At 45.8% G+C, this 16979-nt stretch overlaps 1 pseudogene; it reads right to left on the bottom strand.

The window, feature by feature from the left end:
• Positions 1 to 15422, bottom strand: part of LOC113744565 (eIF-2-alpha kinase activator GCN1-like) — a 19651-nt pseudogene extending 4229 nt beyond the window's left edge.
• Positions 15423 to 16979: the final 1557 nt, after the last annotated feature.

Here is a 16979-nt window from a genome sequence, read left to right as displayed (position 1 = left end):
ACACCTGTCCACACCTGTGTGTGCGTGCTCGGATCCCACGGCATTTACAGCCTCCACACACACGCTCCCACTCACGTTTTTTTTTTTGGTCATATTTATCCCTGTTGACAGGGTACCAAACAGAATCTCCACTTCATTCATAGAAATCTAGCTCAGACTCTGTAAAATTCCTTTTCTTTCCTTTGTTCATCGCGTTATCTGATCGGACAAAGAGGTGAATCTCAGGTCCAGGGCCTATTTAAATAGATTTGCATATGTAATGGGGCGTGGACAGGAGGAGGAGTTGCAGTGCGCTCAATTCCACGTTGATTGGGATGTACAAAAGAAACGTGCTTGGATCCATGCGAACGCACACTTTGATACATCTGAATATTTTTGTGCGTACGACAGTTTCCGGGTTCTGGTGTACGGCAAGTTTTAGGAGGAAATCCACGCAAGTATTCGTACATGAGGCCCCTGGTCAAAGAAGTGAGTATGCAATTTTTACAAGTTGTAGTTTCAATAGTAGTAGCTGACTAACTAAAGATATCAGTATTAGTCTCCTGTACATGTGCTCACCTGACTCCTGAGTCCTCAGCATTGCGGATGGCAGACAGCTGCTCAGTGAACAGTGGGTCCACCTTGTGTGGGATAGAAACCAGTTGCCCCAGAGCTTCAGCGGCCCTCAGTCTCACCGCACGGCTTGAGTCCTGCAGGGCCTTCAGGAAGGTGGTCTGCAGCTGAGGCAGGAAGGGCTTCAGGGCAATGCCCACCTAGAAGGGAACACAGTCGAGGGTAGAGCCACACATTGTATAATATAATATAATAATAATAATAATAATAATAATAATAATAATATAATAATAATATGACCAACTGTGTTGTTGTCAACTTTTCAATGTTTCTCTGTTGAGATGCAGGAACTGACCTTTGCCAGCAGCAGGGTGAGAGTCTCCAACAGAGCAGTCTTCACCGTCCAGGCAAAGCGGTCACCCAAGATACGAATAAGCGGCCCAGTGATGTTAACAACAGAGGGTCGCAGTGCCTCGGGGGAAGTCAGTTTGATGACTCCTCCTAATGCTTTAGCTGCCTCTTCTTTCTGCTCAGGGCTACCAGTGAGGACCCCTTCTCTCAAGACAGGCAGGATACAGGTCACACCCTGTGGAACAAAGAGACAAAGAGAGGACAGGGCAACAATGATGAATAGGGCTGTAACAAACAATTATTTTCATTACTGATAAGTAATGAGAATGTTTGCATTCTAAATTGAGGCACCAGTATTAATTGATAATAGATAATAAGCTTCATCATGAGAACCACACACACACAAGTTTTCAAATGATTTCTGCAATTCTGTAAAAAGATCGAAAACCACCATGCTGCAATGAGGTCCGGTTGTTTACTGTGTAAAGAGGGGCCTTCTCACCTTTGGGCAGACAGAAACCAGGCAGGTGCTGACCTTCACGTCTGCAGCTGCTGATCTATGTCTCGATGCAGGTCATCAATCCAGCCAGCTGGCTGCTCGCATCCAGTTTCTATAAAGAAAAAACAATAAAACTCAGGTCACGTTTCTGTTTGATTAAGATTTCATCAAGTACTAATCTGTATTGTTGTCTTTTACCGTATTGTAAACGCAGAAAAAACATGGACTGTCTGTTGTAGATCTGCATGTCCACAACCTTGGTAATGGAGTTGATGGTGCCCAGCTCTGAGACAGAACCTCTGGGTGGAGTCGTTGAGGAGGCGAATGAGACCTGACAGCAGGTGCGAGTGTGGACACTGTAGTCCAGCCGGGTGCGGGTGAAGTAGCCATTGGATGGTGACAGCGGCCTGTCTGAGGCCAGGGTCAGCACCTCGCGTGGCCTCCCAGCAGGTCCTCTATGATGATCCGCTGGCCCACTTCATCTCCACTGAGGGATCACTGTTTGACAGCTGCACAGCTCCTGAAGCAGAGGTTACACATGGGGGTCATATTTTTTATGAGGACAGGACAAAAGAAGCCACAGGTATTTTATCTTGTGAACACCGGCTTACCTGTGCTTCATCCTCTGTTCCCAGCTTTCCTTTCAGAGAGGAGGGAGCGGGCGGCAGGATGACCCCTAGGTGGCGTGTCAGAGCATCTCCAGCCACAGCAGACAGGAAGGCCAGCACACGGGTGTTGACAGGAGGAGCGGTCAGCTGGTACGCCAGAGAGGACACCATTTTAGTCAGAAGCAGCCACACACAGTAACAAGGCCTAAAAAAGGCAAACCTGACTGTGACACTTTACCTTTGGAACTAAGTAAGGCAGCACGACGGCGACTCTTCACTGCCAGACCTGCTCAGGCCGTCCAAAGCAAACTCAGCCGTCTCTTCGTCATCCTGAGAAAAGACATTCGTGTGTTAAAGCTAGGCTGACTTTTTGAATGCTCTCAGACGTACATTTTGTCCTTGTTCCCTCACCAGCTGTTTGAGCAGGGTAGGCAAGATGTCATCCAGCGCCTGGTGACCGTGGTTGCATGAAGCTGCTCAAAGGTTTTGGCAGCAGCCTCTCGCACCTCCTCCAGAGGGTCACAGGAGCCTTCCTAACTGTGGGGACCAGGGACTCAGAGAGACGAGAGCACCTACCGGACAAACACCATCAGGTCAGAAGGGGTTTGTACTAAAACCTGGTGTTAGACGGGCCTCAGCTATTATGAAAGGCCGTAGTAATAATAAGCTCTGGAAGCAGCTCTGTGGTTCAGTTCTTTAATAAATTAATTAAATAATAGTGTTTATGGTGTGGAAGAGGAAGAGAAATGTGTGTTACAGTGTCGGTGTGACTCACTGCGTCTTTGGTGGTGGACTTCATGATCTCGCTGAGGCCGATGCAGACTCCCTGCCTCTCGTCGCTCTTGTCAGAGCGCAGTCCCTCCTCCAGGATGGGAATAATCTCAGGGAATCTTCTCTCCCAGCTTCCTCACCAGATCACCCAGCGTCCGAGCAGCGATCTAAAAACCGCACACAGCGTCAGCATGAAGGTTCTCAGAAAAACAGAGCGACTTACAAAGTTCAAAGGAATAATACCGTTCTCTTGTCAGGGCAGGTGGAAGCCAAGAAGCCCAGCAGGAGAGTGAAGAGGGTTGGAAGGATCTCTCGAAGAGTTCTGGGGGTGTTGGACACCACGATCTTCCCACGTGGAGGGAAGCCTGTCGAACCACCGTTGAGTGTCTGAACGGCCCATATAGAGGCCAGACAGGACGCGGTTACGCCGCTCAGCGCCAGAGCTCCAATGATGGCCTGAGAGAAAGAGAGTCCACAGTTAGGAATCCTTCACAAACAATGTGTAAAGACCTTTCAAAAACAGACACAACACATTTTTTCATACTTATTGGATGCAGCTGTTCCAAAGTTATCGTCCTCAGAGGCGGTCTCCGTGGTCATCTTTCCTGTCACTCCAGAGATATGGAACAACAGATCTCCAAGCAGCTGCACAGAGCTGAACCTGCAAACCACGACGACACAGACGTACAACCAGTTCATATAAGAGTGACATTATTCAGTCACACACACATTGTGTTACTGTGTATTTAAATCTGACCTGATCCTCCCCCAGGTCATCAAACAGGCCCTGTTCCAGCTCAGGAAGCAGCAGTGCGATGGCGGTCTCAGCGTACATGCTGATGATTCGCTGTCCGGCTCGCAGTGCTGTGTCTCTCACGTACTCGTTCTCATCAGCCAGAGCCTGGTGGACAACGCAGGGAGGATTGAAATCTTCAGCTCCCGTAAGAGAGGTTAAGCTTGATCCACAACAAAATGGAAATAAACATCAAACACTGTGGTCATGACAATACCTTGAGAATGCAGGGGATGATTGGCCCAACGTGGGAGTAAACTTGTCTCCAAAGTGAGAGGCAGATAGATGAACATCATGATGTAGCCGTCTCGGACGTGGGAGCGATGTCTATCTTGCTGGCTGTTTGCACCACATCTGGCATCAGCTTGTCCAACTTCTCCACTCCAAGTCCAGCCATCACCTCAGCCAGACCTAAGACACCAACACACATCATTCAGTGAGTCATTTGATGCATGACATTTAGAGAGAAACAACACGAGGATAGGGTGTAGAAGAAGTGACCTTGCGCAGCTCCAGAGCGATCTACAGAGCTCTGTTCGGAGGCCAGTGTCTCCATGAGCCACGGCAGCAGGTCATCAAAGCAGGATTCGCCCATCCCCTTCACCATGGCACCCAGGGCTTTGGCTGAGACTGTACGCACCTGGAGAGGAGAAGAAGGCAGTTCGAGGTTGGACTTACACGCAGAACACATTATTACTGTACGACTGTTTATATCACTCAACAAACCTCAGGCACTGGGTCCAGCAGAGAGGCCTTCAGTCCAGGAATAACACTGGTAGGTAGGGGGCAGATCCTGTAAACAATGACACGTATCACATCAAAACTAAATGTAAAGGACAATAAAAGTTTGATTTTGTTTTTGATTCATTGTAATATTTAGTTAAAGAAACAGTGTGTAAGATTTAGTGGCATCTAGTGCTTTAGTTCCTAATTACAACGCCTTTGAAGCAAAAACCTTGTAGCATAAAAGAGAAACTACAGTGGCTGTGAAACACAATAATTATACACCAGTGAAAACATAGTTCATGAATATTATATTTCATTTCTGTAAATAGACGCCCTCATGCTTTGTACCTTCTGGTCAGTGAGGGAATACATGTTGCCAATGATCTGAGCGGCCGGCCTCTTGCGAGTGTCAGTGGAGCGATCCTGGAAGGCTCTCTGGACGATGGCATGATGAGGGCCAAGGGGGTGCGTCGATAAAGTGGACAAACTTGGTGTCGAGCGCGTCTGCAGGCACGTCTGGTTCCTCCTGGATGGATCAGTGAGAGCGTCGAGCAGGATGGGAGTGATGGCTGGAAGAGGGATAATGACATGTTTACTAAACATCAGTGCTCAACTCATGCCAGGGCTGTCTAAAACAAATCCTTTTCTAGCAGCATTTCTTGCTGATAACTGTTTTCAGATTGGCAAAGTCAAAATACAAGTGCTAGACGTGCCCCTCTAATACAGCTCAACTTTCAGACTTCGACAGCCACTGCACCATCTGTGACTTACCCAGGATTTCGGGGGTTGCGGATGACAGAGCCGATCTGTCGAGGCCTGCTGGCCGGCCTTCTGCACCTTCACGTGAGAGTCGGTCAGCACCTCGGTCAGCTTGGGCACGATGCTGGGCAGGCAGGAGGCAACTGCTTGGGTGCACAGAAAGCCATGGCACCCAGCAACTCCACCGAGCCTGGAATTCACAAGTCATTCACAAGGAGGTACTGTTTGAGTGAACAACTCAATTGATTGTGACTGTTCTGAAAAATGTAATAATTACAGGTGTCAGTTCTGTAATGTGTAGGACAAGTTTTGATAAGATGAGAAGGTACTACTACTCTTATCGATACTGCTTATCGTATAGACGTCTTCAGTGTTTATCTACATGTCAAAAGTATTAAAAACTCTCCACTTTATGTGATGTCTTTCACTAGAATTTGGGAAGATTGCTTGTGTCCATCCTAACATACGAAACACTTGTTTGCACTTAATTTAGCCAAGGGGCCCGGTTAATACCAGGTTTCAGTATCTACCTGTATTAATGCCTAGGGATCTGTACATGTAGGGGTTCCTCACCTGCTTTAGTTCTCCAGGACTCCTCCTCCAGGGCCATTAGCAAGGAGGGGAGGACCCAGTTTACCCCATGGCGCTCAGGTTCCTCATCACAGCCTTGGCACAGTCATCATGCAGCCTGCAGAGGAGAAGGTGTAGAGTAAAATTTAAACATTTCTCACATGAATTCAAGGACTGATCGGGACAGGAATTTTGAACCGTTTTAAAAATGGTGCCTCTTTCATGGATACGTGTTACACCAGCAGACATTTTTGATGATTTTCAAGTATGTTTAAAAGTAAGCAGGGGAGAGGAAGACACACTGAACTCTGGGTATGATGTGCATGCTCACCTCTCTGAATCTGGTTTCCATCTCCAACAGCAGAGCAAAAGGTGTGGCGCACGTGGACCACGTACGGCTCAACAGCTTCCCTAACATGTTGCACAGCATCTCAAACGCAAACAGAGCTCCTGGACAGAGACAAACAGCTCGTCAGTGGTTATTTTTGACTTTCTGTACATGGGTATTTAATGAAGATGACTTCATATCTGCACTAGGTGTAAATTAATACTAAACCAAACAGTTTTTGTTTTAACTCAATGCCCCTCACCTTCCCTCCGTCTGAAGTTCTTCTTGTCCTGGATGGCGTCGGTCAGCGTGGTCATGATGTCCTGTTGTTTGAGTGCCAGGATCCGCAGCCTTTGACCAGGCCAGCCAGTCCATAGGCTGCTCCCTTCCTCTCTGCGTACTTGTCGCTCTCCAGCAGCAGCTGCAGCAGGTTCCTTACAATCCTGCAGCGTCCTCCTTGATGGCAGGAACTAAAGGAGGCAAACAGCTGCCACAGACTCCTGGACCTGATGAGGATGGCAAATTATTATGACTATCATATCATGGTTATCATATTACATTGAGTTTTTTCCATTCTGGAACGACTGTAAAGAGTAATGGGGAATCTGTATAAAAACAATGAGGAACACTGAACAGTACAGTGTGAGGAGTGAAGGAGGATGAACTGCTTACCTGCTGTGAAGGCGTAGAGAGCGCAGTGATGAGCTTGGCCACGATGGGTTTGACCTTGGGGTCATTTTTGTCCAGATGTTTGGCCAAGGAGCCCATGAGGATAACCACACTCTGACGGACAGATCGTAGCTGGCGTCCTGGGGGCGTTCTTTAGAAACTCCTCACACTGGCAGCAGGGAGCTCACGTTGTCCTGATGAACAAAGTGAGTACATACGATACAGTGAAAGACAATGGTCACCTAGTAAATATTTATAGGTATCTGTCTGTTCAAGCACCAAAATATATAGTAGTTGACTGAAAGAAAAGAAGAAAGAAGAGTGAGCATACCTTTCCATGTGTGTTGAGGGCAAAAGGGCGGCGTCCAGCATGCAGCGCCGCACCTCAGTGTGGCGGTCATTGAGGGCATCGGGCACAAAGAGAGAAGGAGAGGAGGAGTGACCTGAGATTCATCACAGGTACTGGGACAGCTTGTTCAGAGCCGAGCAATGCCACACCTGACAAAGAAATGTGAAAGACTCAGTGCACAAGAAGGAACATGTAAAAATTATGGTCTCTGTCTGGACTAGGGGTTCAGTTCTAATCTTTCCCAGCTTTTTTCATTTTTTAGATCTTATCCTTTCCCAGTGGAACTAATCCAAATGTTTCTGTCTTTACTGAAAGCAGGCTAATGTAGATATGCGTTAATTGTGCATTCATTAGTTAGGGACACACTGGCTTTCTTTTGGTTCCAAATTTAAAATATTAAAAACACACATCTTTGCCAACATTGAGATTACCTGGCCTCCCATTGGTCAGGTGGAGCTTCAGAGATGACTCTGCCCAGGGCGTCCAGCACAGGATGGTCTTTTAAAAAATACGAAAATATCATATTTTGATTTCCAAGCTCAAAGTCATTGACTAGTAGCAGAGCTGATGAGTAATAATGTGATTTGGCCGAGGTGCGGGGTCTCACATAGAGTTTTTTGGTGGTAGAGCTCTCGTGAGCTGTCCGCACGGTGGCAGACTGGTCTCTATACTGCGACACAGCGCTTGACAGAGCTTCTGCCCCGCAGAACGGACGACCTCCTCATGATGGGTGACGTCTCCGATCAGCAGGGAGCAGAGCTCAGGGACAACTCAGATCCAGAGACTCCCAGAGTCTGAGGAAAGAGGACAGGGAGAGAAATTAGTTCACATTTCCATCTCTGCCACAGAGCTAAACCTATTCAGCTGGTAGGAGAAAGGAGAAAACCCTACGATCATACTTTTCAGCCCAGGCTCGCCCTCCTCCTCAACATCGAACCTGGCAACCCAACGCTGCGCAGCAAACTCAGCCCGCTGGCTTCTGTGCTGTCTGTAGGCAGGGCAAACTCCATCTCCAACAGTCCCTGAGCACAGACACATTGGGGTGTGAATGGCATGCCATAGGACATGGACTATATAATGTTGTCAGTTAAACAAGGTTGCAATAAACAGTGCTTTCATCCTGTCTAGAAACTGTATTCCTATTTTAATGAAACAAGCTCATAACGCTTTATGTGTGGGAGAAAACAGCTGAAACTTCATTGTCACCAACATTTCCTGTCTGGAATCCATCTGTTTACTCTACTGTGGGATTGGCCATTCAATAAACATCAAGATGAACTGATCCAAAGCTCACCCTGAGGGCTGCATCCCGGACAGAGAAGCAGGGTGAAAGGAGGCCGTTGAGCCAGGACGTCTATCTTGGTTGCTCGGCCACAGTGCAAGCCGTCATCTCCTCCTGCACTGGCACACAGCGCTGTCAGGCACTGAGATGCCAGCACCTGAAATAACACAGTGTGAGAAGTCTCACATCATTATATGGCTAAACTTTCTTTCAGCAGGGACACAGAAAAAAGGGATGGAACAGAGAAAAATAGTCCAATCTCTGTTACCTGGAGTCTCGGGGTGGCTGTGGAGATGATTCTGGTCAGTAGCAGCAGCCTGTTGACACGTGGAAGCAGCTCTGGCCGTTCTGAGACAAGAGAAACAACATTATTACATAAATCCATTTAACTGCTAATAAACGGTAGAAACCGTCACATAAGCTTTATCTATTTGCTAAGCATTTATCTTTACAGACGATGTCTCTGGGAAATGTGTTATCTGTTTTCCAGGACGCCTAGGAACCATGATGAAAGCTATGAAGATGACTGGTACATAAATAAAATCTGAGACAAAAAGCATTACTTGGTCATTTGTGTTTGTCTGCACGGATGGCTTTTAATGTTCCAACCATCTTACTGTAAACAGATCACCATGGAGATGTTGTGTTTTACCTCGTCTATCAAGGTCATCGCTCTCTGTGTCTGCCCGAAGCTGGGGAGTGTCAATGATGACTTGCAAGGCTTTGGTCATCAGGTTCTCCTTCTCCTCGGTGCTGCCTGAAGACTCTCTGAGCATGGCGTTGAGAGAGGGAAGCAGAAGGAGAAAGCGGGAGCAGACGTGGAGCCACGTCTAAGGAAAACCAGACAACCATAGAAACAAAAGTGAGCGGATACATGCCAGCACTGACTTTCATTAGTGTCCATGTGTTTCACTGTGCTCACCACTGTCTTGGCCTCTCTCTGTGGGACAGTGTGGTTGTGGAGCAGCAGTATAGTACGCTGGGCTGCTGTGTCAAGGTCCTCCTGTCCCCAAGCCTCTCCAGATCGCACTCGGCTTCAGCAAGCGTAGAGTTATACATGACCCACAAGCACGGCTAGAGGGGGGAAAAAAGTGAGATTGACTTGAAATACTGAGGCTATGTCTTTTTAAAAGACTATTAATACAAAGAAAAGCTACGTACCTAGAAGAGTGAAGTGTTTGGGCATGAGGCACACTCCGATGTCCAGGAAGACCTGCTGGATGCGTGGAGCAGCCAGGGGGGATTGCGCAATGGCATCAGACTGGAGGGCAGCAGGAGGCTCCCTGGTGATCTGGGCTGGTCTCTCTATCAAGTGGCTTCCAGCAGACCCACCGCACTCTGCAGCTCCGCATCCAGCTGATGACGACGAGAAATACACCGCAGCTCAGTAAAAGAGGAAATAACACTGACACAAATTCATTTGATGGCTTCCATACCCCTTGAAGTCTCTTGCGAATATCCGCCTCCTTCTCCAGCTGGATTTGCATCATTTCCTCTGCTTGCTGGTGAGCTGCAATTCCTCTTTGTGCCTTTTTTCTTCTTTATCTCTGCGAGACCAAAGAAGAATCAAAGTGTTCAGACATTAAAACGGCCACCGCCAAAAAGCTACCAACATGATTGTAAGAAGACTTTACCTCCTGCAACTCAGTTCATGATTTGTTCCTTGTAGGAGTAGGCTTGTTCTCTCTCTTCATGTTGGATTTCTTGGAGCTTTCTTTCTGGGCACTGCGGCAAAGAGCAGAAGTAAATAAGTGGGAGAAACAGACACAGACAGCTCTGGTGATTGCTGTGTGGGAGGAGAGGCTGTGCGTTACCTCTGGATGATGGTGTTGTCATACAGTTGTCCATCGGGTGTCAGCATGATGGCGTACTCCTCCCTGGTGACGTGAGTGAGCGGGTCGGAAGCCCTTCGGGACATGACTGATTACCCGCGGTAAATAATTTGTTTGGGGAGAGGCTGGAGGGCACCGACTGCATTTTTCAGTGCGAGGAGAGAAAGTGACCACTAAACATCTGTGTAGTATGTACAAGACATCAGCCAGAGGCAAAACAAAGGTCCCTGTAGATATTTGCACACTCTTTATTTACATTCATCTATACTCACGTCAAGCTTTGTTTCTTCACAGAATACACTTTAATTACTAGTGTCTGTGTGTTTAAATGGCCGCAAATGCAGAATAAAGGGTTGTGTGTCGTATTCGGACCTGGTTGTCTGCGTTGACCTCCAGCAGATGTGGCAAAATAGCCTCCATATTCTTCTCTTGATTCTTCTACCTTTATATTCATGGGAGGAGCAGAACAGGCCAGAGGCCGCTGCGAGCTTCAACTGAAAGGGATGAAAAGAAAACAAGATGTCAAATATGGACAGACACTCTACTCAAGAACCCCAGTGATATTATTCTACAACAAACACTTAATCTGATTGTTTAACGAGTGGGCAGGTTCACTCTGGAGAGTAACTCATTCTCATACCTATGGATGGATGATGAGTGAATCGAGGATCTCCATTGCCAAATTCTCTGCTTCGGCGGGGTCACCCATTTGTGGCGAGCGAAGAGCAGATGACACCAGTGCGTCTAACAGGACACGAGGGGGATGTAGCTGCGACCCAGCTCAGTCAGCTCTCCTGACTCTGATACCAGGACGTCCTGCGGCAAAACCTGAAAGTTTACAGCACTCAATCAGTAACAATCAAATTTAACAATCCACAAGCAACTTTTAAAAAGTAGCTCTGTGTTTTTGAGGTTTGTGGTGTGGATCATCCTGTGTGTAATACTTTGTGTGCGTTGATGACCACGCGGAGTTCTCCCAGGGGCCGTGGCAAGACCGGATCCTCCCAGAGATGAGAGCAGCTTCCTGATTGTCTGCTGTGCCCTTTTCCTCCCACGCCGTCCGAGACAAGGCAGAACCGCAACCGTGGGCATGATGATACATCCTACAGACAATTAGAATGTAAATATTAACTAGTTATTAAAGTACTACTGATTCATATAAATTAGACAATCTGTAATACATTTATTTCTGCACAAAAAGTTCATTTCTTTGAACAAAACCTTGCTGAGAGCAAATATTTAGCATGTTTATCAGAGGATCACTGCCTATATTACATCCCTTCAGCACTGTGCCATAAAAAAGGTAGATACATGTATAATTAACATAATTTGACCCTGATCTCCTTCTAGTGGACATACAGTACTTTTAAATCCTTAATAACACAAAGTATGCTGGTAAATATCAACATGGTGTGTGCTTCTCAGGAACAATGTACAATCATTTTAATTCCAGTATATCAGCACAGAGGACAGGCTTACTTTGATTTTCTGAGTTAAAGCCTGTGAGCATGATCCAGAAAGAGCCTCTCCACAGAGCGCAAACACTGTGAGCAGAGCTGAAGACAGAGAGAAGAAAGAGACTTCATTTCACGTCTTAATATATAAAAAACACTCATGAGCCTTTAAGATAGTAAGACATGTTGCCTTACTTTCGTCATTAGCCTGAGAGAGGAATTTCCTTGTGGTGAAAAGTGGCTTCTTCTCGTCTAGATGAGGTTCCAAAAGTTGGAGAACTTTGCCTCTGCAGAGACAAAAAAAAAAAATTCACATCCTTGTATGCTAAGAGTTCTTTAACCAGTTAGAAGAAGTCGTGTTGAGATTCCCGTTACCTGTCTGAATCTCCAGCCAAGTGAGTCGATCCTCAAAAGCACAGAAGCTGCCCACGCCTTCTGCAAGCAGCAGCATATTGGATTTTTGTCCGCAGGCGCTTCTCCACAGTTTGGAGGAGCAAGGGCACGAGGTCGGAGGCTTGGGCCAGAGTGTCACCTAACGAGGAGAGAGGTCATAACACAGGGTAAGGATTGAGGTTCAGTTTTAAGGATGTGCAGCATAACGTGTCTTGTGTGACAGACTTTGAAGGCCCCCAGCATGGCCTGAAGGTAGGGCGATATCGAACGAGAGAGGTGGAGGTCTTGAGGTGAAGGCTTTCTTCAACCAGTCCAGCAGAGCAGAGGGAACTTCTTACTGTGAGACGGCTGCTCCACGAGGAGCACAGACACTGCATGCACCAGTACCCTCGTGAACTAGAAACAAACAAGAAAAGGTGGTCACAAGGCAGAACATTACACAGCAGTCTCTCAGAAATGTCCGGTTGAAACTCTATCCGAGCATCCTGAACAATACCTTCTTGTTGTAAATAAGGATGAACATCCAGTGACTGCAGAGCTCAGAGCTGGCTGGAGGTTCTGACACAGCTGTGAGGCTGCAGCTGGCGATCCTCAAAACAACAAGAAGAAGATCCGAAGCGTTCCAAAACAAGTGTCTGCTTGCTCTTTTCTAGTCTCATGGACAGTCTCCAAAGGCTCTCACCTGACAACACACTCATCTTCTGGGCAACGACTGTGAGCTTTCCTTCAGAACCTGCAACAGCAACATTTAGGATCGGGTGAAAGACAGCGAACGTGATGAACAATATTTCAGATAACAGGTATGAATTCACCTCCGAGGATACTGAAGAGGTGTTTGAGATGTCCTGCACAGCAGAGGGGTCGCTGCACTGCTGGCCAACGTTCTGCATGGCCTGACCGCATCCCCATCAGCTGAGCCTGTGTAGCTTTTAGCTGGCCTGAAACACAGACCATAATTATACATAATACAACGCTAAATCATTCCCGGGCTTCAGTCATTATTTCCTCATGACAAATTCATATCATGGTGGAAAGCTGAGCGTACGATGATGTACACAACACTAAATCAACTTAAGCGTTCATTAAGTCCTTACTTGCGGATGGCCTTTCCGTATCCATGGCATACTGACTGAGATCGAGAGTTACAGGCAGACAACAGCAGGACAACCGGAACGCTTGAAAAAGAATCAACAGTGTTATAATCCTCGGAGTGACAGTGCCCTGAACCACCAACAGTTTAGATGTACATCTATCATTAGTGAAAGCTGTTTATCCAAAGCGATGTTCAGGGTACAGTGCATAAGAAGTGTTAGTGTGCAAGCAAATACAGTGCCTGTGACCACTGTTCTGTGAGTTCTTAAAGGGGTAGATTTAGCATTGGTTATTGCTAGAGGAGATGAGTGACCTCTGAAGAGCTGAGTTGTTTTAAAGGATAGAGCAGGCACCCCTGATCTGGTAAAGAACTGGTAGTGCTTTCCCCAATGGTGGAACAACAGGACCCAAGAGTCTGGATTGCCTTGAACAAATGGGTGGCAGAGACCAGGCGTCGTTCATTGGAGGAGCAAACAGTCTTCGAGGTAACATATGTCTTATAAGGGCGTTTCAAATAGTCAGGTGCAGACCGGCAGACAACGTTGTAGGCAATCTATTAGAGATGGAGTTTCAATGCGGCTGTAAACCAGGTACCAGTGGAGGCTCGATGACGCGCGGGGGTAACATGTGACCTTTGTGTTGGTTGTAGACAGGTGCGCCGCCATGTTCTGGATCATCTGACGGGTTTCACTGTGGGCAGAACCGGAAGGCCTCGGTATATACCGGGGTATGGTATTACAGTAATCTAGTCTTGAGATGACCGCAGCTTGTTGCAGGGAGTATAAGGTGCATGCTGGATAGAAGGTTGTCTGTTTTGCTAGTTGTTAAAGTGCAAAGCGGCAATGCCCAGGCAACTGAGGCAAAACACGATTGGGGAAAAAGTTAGTTGGTCTCAATCATAACCCTAATTGCCACCACCTGTGGGGGCAAGACAATCAGTTTTGATTTGATGTCGTGGGTATAGTAGTTTAGCTGGGGAGGCCAGCAGTTCAGTTTTTGAGAGTCAGCTCTGCACTCTGAAAACCTAAAGTAGCTCACCCTGAATGGCGTTCTCTGGACTGCGGAGCATCGTCTTCTGCAGTGTAGGGAGTAGCCACTCCTTGAACTCAGAGTGGGTACATGGACGCAGCAACGGAGCCGTCTTTTTCCAAAATGTTGCGTTGTGGTTTTGTTTTGCTCATCAGGACTGATTTTTAGTTACAGGTCCACACATGGCACTCTGAGAAAAGAACAGCAGATACAAGGCTGGATGCTAGTTTTGCTTACACTTATCAGATCCCATGGTACTCCTTGAAGAAAGCCAATGACAGTGTGGTAATCAACGCATCAGACAATCAGAAGAACTCACTTTGTGCCTTCGTCTATTGAGGCTTTTCTTTCTGAGCGGTTTTGCAAAGTCGAAACAAATGCCCAGCATGGCCAGAGTAGTGGGGCTCTGGTCCAGACTTAACAGCGTGCTTGAGTATTGACCACCAGTCCAGGGGATTCTGTCAAAGACAACAAAATGTCAAATCACAACAGTTCAACAGACATCATGATGAGGCTTGTGGGGTCTTGCATGCCTTGGCCAATTTAGCAGTTATCTATCAGGTTAGTAATTTCTGATAAGAGCTGATTAAAAGCAGTAACAGTAACTTTATGTTAAAAACTGGTGAAATGAAAGGACCAACAGAGGTTCACCAGAAACTGATTGGGGAAGTGGGACTATGGATGCCAACGACTTCAAATTTGAGGGGACAATTAGTGCTGAAAAAATCCTTTTCGTCATATACTGGACATCATATGTAGTCATGTTATAAAATCACAGGAGCATTTATTTGTTTTTGGCACTTAGTGAAAATGAAAAAGAAACTGAGAAACTCTTTTAGAAGGAGTCACACCCAAGGGTACTCATAACCTTTAACGATCAGAAAACCATGATCATTTAAACAGGTTAAGAAATGAAATCTGATCCCTCAAAGGGGCATTTTTCATTATGAGAAAAAACTCAACAAGACAAGATTCCAATCTCACAGCACTGAAGTAAACATACTTAGAGTCCTTTCACAACTGCAGTGTGTTCTAAACCGTGTACTCACTCTTTCCAGAGGGACTGAGATTCTTTCAGCTAGGATTCTGAGCCGTAATCTTGGTCCGCCACCACATCAGCACAAGAAGGCTCTGAAAACCTCCACCTACAAGTGAGAAACAGCACATTTTGATACCAACCATCCAGATAAAACACTGATCCTTATATATATAATATCCAAAATAATATAATCTATATATATATATATATATATTTAACACACACACACACATGATCACCTATAACAATATATACCCTATAACAACACACACACCACACAACACACACCCACACCTTTTACTGACCATTTTCTCAGACAGCTCCATCTTTTTCTCTGGGGTAGAAAACACATTGGCAGACTAACAAGGCAGGTCCCGGACAAATCCAATGAATGAGGCAGCAGAGCCCGTTGCATTTACTGCAGAATACATATAAAAAACAAGCATAAGACGGGGAAGAGGACAACCTGGAAACATACAACCAAAATTACAGTCCCTAGATAACCCTGTTATACGATGTGTATGGTGAACAGAAGTCCCGGCACAGAAGCAAGAGCTAGCGTGGTGTCATGCAGGATCATCAAAAAATGGTTTGCCCCAATGAAAAAACAAATCACTTTGTATGTTGGAGACAGCTTTTTCTTTGACACCAACTTCAGACACTCCACATACTTCATACACTATGCATGCACCAGTGTTGTGAGATTGCGAAACTGAAAGAAACGTTATGTTGTTTAAAGATTTCAAAGATGGTGTGTGCTTTTTGACTTGGCTGTGTGACGGCGGCGTGTGTGAAGTGGGAACGAAAATATTCTAAACATAGCATACAATTCAGCAACTGTGTCATTCAGGCCAACAATAAATGTAGTGATTGAAATGAATATAATATATGATGGATTTTTAAAACAAAGCTTCACTTGGCGTTACTCTGGGGTATTGTATTCACTGAGCAAAAGGAAGGTGCCAACTTTCTGTTCAACCAAAAGGTTTCTGCTAAACAACACACGTAATCACAATTGGCCGTAAGATCCTATAGTGGTACAGAGCTGGGTGTATGACCAAAATGATATCACGGTATTTTTTTAAATTATCCCGGTCTAACTCCCTTTTTCTTCAGTGTCCTCCGTGGCAGATGCTGAAACTTTGCTGACACCTACAGGTACAAGTGTGTAAGTGTGTAGAGTTGTGTGTCAGTACTGATACTAGCAGTGACAGTAGTATTAGTAGTAGCAATAGTAGTATTGGCATTATTAGTTTTGGTAATAGTAGAAGTAGTAAAGACAAAAGAGGTAGACAAATTCTCTTTTAGATTTTAAATGAACAGCAGAAAAAGTTTATATTTAACCACTAGAGGGTGCCCCATTCTATGAATTTCCACCTATGTACATCTACTGTATGTAAGTTTAGGTATAATCAATCATGTTATTAAGATAAAGATATATTGATGAAGAGTTGCAATTGAGGTCTCATATGTCTTGTATACTTCACTGGAGTGGTGGATGAAAATCTGGCAATAAACACACACTCTCATACACATATTCTTAATAAACCATGGTGAATACATCCTTGAATCTTCACTATAAATCTTAGATTCTGATTTTATACAGTTTTGAGATAATGACATTATACGTCTTGTAAAAGGACGCCTCATTCATGAATCATCTGATTTGCATGCAACGTGTAGCTGGCCTACAAGAAGAACATAAACATCACATCAAGGTGAAGAGAAAGACGTGTCCTTTGTTACAGCACTCACAACCTCTCTTCTTACTTCAGAGATGGGTGTGGACTTTAGATCGGACACAGCAGCAGCAGCAGCGCTGGCCGAGTCCCAGAATTTCTTTTCTTTTTTTTCATTTTTGCTGAGGGAAGTGCAAGTCATCG

Source organism: Larimichthys crocea, chromosome III, assembly GCF_000972845.2.
Source record: "Larimichthys crocea isolate SSNF chromosome III, L_crocea_2.0, whole genome shotgun sequence".
Taxonomy (NCBI): domain Eukaryota; kingdom Metazoa; phylum Chordata; class Actinopteri; family Sciaenidae; genus Larimichthys; species Larimichthys crocea.
This window is presented reverse-complemented; position numbering and strand designations above follow the sequence as displayed.